This window comes from Macaca mulatta, chromosome 2 (genome assembly GCF_049350105.2).
Source record: "Macaca mulatta isolate MMU2019108-1 chromosome 2, T2T-MMU8v2.0, whole genome shotgun sequence".
In the NCBI taxonomy this organism is placed as follows: Eukaryota; Metazoa; Chordata; class Mammalia; order Primates; family Cercopithecidae; genus Macaca; species Macaca mulatta.
Window position 1 is genome coordinate 186,622,893 of NC_133407.1, and position 4,536 is coordinate 186,627,428.

The window sequence follows — 4,536 nt, forward strand, 5'->3', positions numbered from 1 at the left end:
CTGTGGCTTTTCAGCTGGCTGCTTTCAAGGGCTGTCATTGAGTGTTGCGACTTTTCCAGGCACGTGGTGCAAGCTGTCAGTGGATCTGCAGTTCTGGGGTTTGGAGGACAGTGGCTCTCTTCTCACAGTTCCACTAGGTGGCGCCCCAGTAGGGACTCTGTGGAGAGGCTCCAATCCCACATTTCCCTTCTGCACTGCCCTAGCAGAGGTTCTCCACCAGAGCCCCCCAACCCACAGTAAACTTCTGGCTGGACATCCAGGTGTTTCCATACATCCTCTGAAATCTAGGTGGAGGTTCCCAAACCTCAATTCTTGATGTCTGTGCACACGCAGGCTCAACACCATGTGGAAGCTGCCATGGCTCTGAAGTCACAGCCCAAACTCTATGTTGACCCCTTTCAGCCATGGCTGGAGCAGCTGGGACACAGGGCCCAAATTCCTAGGCTGCACAGAGCATGGAGACCTGGGCCCAGCCACCTTTTTCCCCTAGGCCTCCAGGCCTGCGATGGGAGGGGCTGCCATGAAGACCTCTGACATGCCCTGGAGACATTTTCCCCATTGTTTCAGGGATTAACATTCAACTCCTCATTAGTTATGCAAATTTCTGCAGCTGGCTTGAATTTCTCCTCAGAAAATGGGATTTTCTTTTCTGTCACATTCTCAGGCTGCAAATGCTCTGAACTGTTATGCTCTGCTTCCCTTATAAAACTGAAAGCCTTTAACAGCACCCATGTCCCCTCTTGAATACTGCTGCTTAGAAATTTCTGCCAGATACCTTCAATCATCTCTCTCAGGTTCAAAGTTCCACAAATGTCTAGGGCAGGGGCAAAATGCTGCCAGTCTCTTTGCTAAAACATAACAAGAGCCACCTTTGTTCCAGTTCCCAACAAATTTCTCATTTCCATCTGAACACCACTTCAGACTGGACTTTATTCTCCATATTGCTATCAGCATTTCGGGCAAAGCCATTCAATAAGTCTCTAGGAAGTTCCAAACTTTCCGACATCTTCCTGTCTTCTTCCGAGGTCTCCACACTGTTGCAACCCCTGCCTGTTACCCAATTCCAAAGTCACTTCCATATTTTTGGGTATTTACAGCAGCATCCCATTCAGTGGGTACCAATTTACTGTATTAGTCCATTTTCATGCTGCTGATAAAGACATACCTGCAAGTTGGCAATTTACAGAATAAAGACATTTAATGGACTCACAGTTCCACGTGGCTGGGGAGGCCTCAAAATCATGGCGGAATGTGAAAAGCACGTCTTACATGGTGGTAGACAAAAGAAGAGAGCTTGTGCAGGGAAACTCCTGTTTTAAAAACCATCAGATCTCATGAGACTTACTATCATGAGAACAGTACAGGAAAGACTTACCCCCAAGATTCAATCACCTCCCACCAGGTTCCTCCCATGACCCATGGGAATTGTGGGAGTTACATTTCAAGATGAGATTTTGGTAGTGATATGGTTTGGCTGTGTCCCCACCCAAATCTCATGTTAAATTTCCACATGTTGTGGGAGGGACCCAGTGGGAGGTAATTGAATCATGGGGGCAAGTCTTTCCCATGCTGTTCTCATGATGGTGGGTGAGTCTTACAAGATCTGATGATTTTAAAAAGTGGAGTTCCAGAAACAAAACAAAAAAGCACTATTCAAACAAAAAATTAACAAAAAAAAAAAACCCAAACTAAACAAGATTACTCTCTCCCTCACCCCTTCCCCCACTTGGTGGACCGCAGTTTATAGTTGAATTTATTTTGTGGTTACCTCAGAATACAAATAAAAGTTTAAATTACAAATCATAGTCCTCCACAGGTGATCTGAACACATCAGTTCTTTTCAGCAGTGTGTTCCAGGAAGTCTAATATAGCCACAGCCTACTACAGAGTATTCCTTAAGGGTAGGGCACAGGACGGGTTAATTAAGGTCACTTAAATCTTCATCTTTTATAGCAGATCAGAACCTAGATGGCTGACTTTTTATGCAGGACTTCTGATAAGAATCCAGAAGAGCTGGTTTCAAGGTTCACATCGACACTTAATAATTGTAACCTTCTTAACAAGAAGTTGTGATCCACATGAAGTCCACAATGAGTGCAGCAAATCTGAGGTGGTCAACCCTTACGAAGGCTAGTATCTGCACATAAAATGGTTTTGAAATGACCATTGGCTGCAGGTTTGGTTTGGTATTTGCAGAGTAAATATGAAGGAACACTGTTGAAACTAGTTCACATATTTATATAACAATGAAAATTCTCCTAAATCCAATATGCATAACACAGCCATGACACTTTAACTTCCACAGTGAAATAGGGCCAGTCGTGAAATCGACTGATCTGCATCTCTGTATATAGATCCAGCAGAGATCAGACTTTGAATGGCTGTTCGTGGTGGTTAGGTGTACTCTAGTTATCCCAGAAGGGTTAGCAAAGGCCATTCCTTAATTGTATTGTGAGTGGCTCCTTTTCTGATTTTCAGGCACAGCATAGTGGCCCTCTAGCTGAAGTTTAAGGACCTGGTTTTTTGAAACCTCATCCTTACCTCTATTTTTGTCTTATTACTTCAAATCCATTTCTTTATCCTTCCGGCTTTCTACATGCTTGGCTGTTGACTGCAGGGATGGGAACTGTGTATCACTGCAAATTTCTGGTGGTCCTTGTGGTGTTTTCCTTGTTGTGGTTAACCTGGCCCTAGGGGGCCTACACACAACAGTAGTCATTGCCAGTTCTGGGGTTTCTGTAACAATTACTGGAGCAGGAGGTGCTTGTACTGGAGCTGTTTTATTCCAGGGACCTGAAGATTTTTCTATACCACCACCATCTCCACCTTCTTTCCAGTTATCACCTGGACCTTGTCTCTTCATTATCTTCTTCCTTTTCACTTATTTGCATTGCCTGAACCCTGCGGCCGCTGTAATCAACCTTTTTGCTCCAATCCTTTCCATTCATCTTCGTCCTTCTTCACAGCCTTGGTGGCGGCCCCTGGGTCCACAGCCCCCGCGGTCGCTGTGCTGCCTTGGCCCAGCCGGGTTCCCGCTCGCTCCCCGCCGTCCGCTACACCCCCGGCGGCTCCACTGCTCCCGCCGCCCTGCCGGCGGCGCCCTCAGAACTCGCCGCCTGGTTGCTCGGCTCCTTCTTCTTCTCCTTGTCCCAGTTGGCAAAGAAGTTGTGCAGGCTCCGCTCGTCTATCGCGGCCATGGCCTCGGCCTCCTGGACCCGGATGGGTGGAGCCGGTGGCGGGCGCGGCCCGCGGGGCTCCTAGCTCGGGTGGAGGCCGGCTCTGCGCTCACGCTGCGGGCAGCCGCGACGCCTCAGCCCCGCGGGGTCTCCGCGGAGTGCGCGGCGGGGCGGGCGGCTCCCTCTGTGTGCTGGCTAGCGATTTTTGTTCTACATTAAGGCCTTTTTGCTTTAACCTTAAATAAGTTCTTTGACAGAGCATATTGCCTGGTTAAGTAAGTAACCTGAAGTATGCCTTAGGATTGTGAAATGTCGTGAGTTTGCCAATCCTCAGGGTGGAACCAAAAAGCCTTTGATGTAAACGGTAGTGGATGCTGGAGGCTCTACATCAGGTGCTGCTAATGCCTCATCGAATTAGGTCTAATTGTATAGTAAACTGCAGTGGGAAGAATATGCTTTCTGGTGAGGCTAAGGGGTTCACTGATCTATCCTTACAAATTCAGAGCAACATGAGCAAAACCTCAGCTAAAACTCATTTAAGTGTCATGGATTGTGGATGATGTTTAAGAATTCCTTATATACTTGTGCCCAGATTTTCAAAGTATTGGCTGTTCTATAGATGTAGTGATTGTCCCAGCAAGCTTGGCTTTGTTTTCAACCTTTTGGCGTGTCTTTATGTTCATTGGAAAGTCAGGGCGAAAGACAGGTGATGTAGCACTTCTGGTTTTAGTGATTACAGCTTAAAATACCTATTAACAGTAGTTTTGGGTCCTTTAAAGGGACTCGAGGAAGCTACCCAGGATTACAGAAGTGTTTCCACCTAATGAGATAGTCTGGCAGTTTCCTAGTTTTGTATCTTCCGTTTAATAGAAATATCTGAAAGTGGTAATGTGACCACTTGATGCAGAGTCTGGGTTTCTCTATAATAAGTCCCTTTGCCAAATGCATGAGTTGCAGACTTGCTACTGGCAAGAGTGAAGCAAGTGGGTGAGTAAAACTATTTTGATGTGGGAGCATTTTCAGATAGGAGTTTAGTCTTGATGAAAGTGTCGTGCAGGAATTGGACTCCAAGGAGGGTTACAGTATGTCCTGATGGGACTTGCCACCCACATCTAGGAAATAATATTGATATTTGAAGTGGCAGGCATGATGCCTGCCTTCTAGTGTGTTTGGGTGAGCCAACCAAGGGGAGGTTGAATGATTAAATCAGAAATGGAATTCTTGGTAACCTGAACACTTTATTTGGGAACTAAAACCTTACAAAATAGTCTCTTCATTGTTGAACTGCGTATTTTCCATGAAAAGTATGCATTTTTTCCCAGCAAAATTTTGTTGGGGGTTATGTTACTGAAGAATGAAC

The 4,536-nt window shown here is 46.0% G+C and overlaps 1 pseudogene; it reads right to left on the minus strand.

The window, feature by feature from the left end:
* Positions 1-2,440: 2,440 nt before the first annotated feature.
* On the minus strand, positions 2,441-3,219 carry LOC697399 (protein CDV3 homolog pseudogene; annotated as a pseudogene).
* Between the last annotated feature and the right edge of the window lie 1,317 nt (positions 3,220-4,536).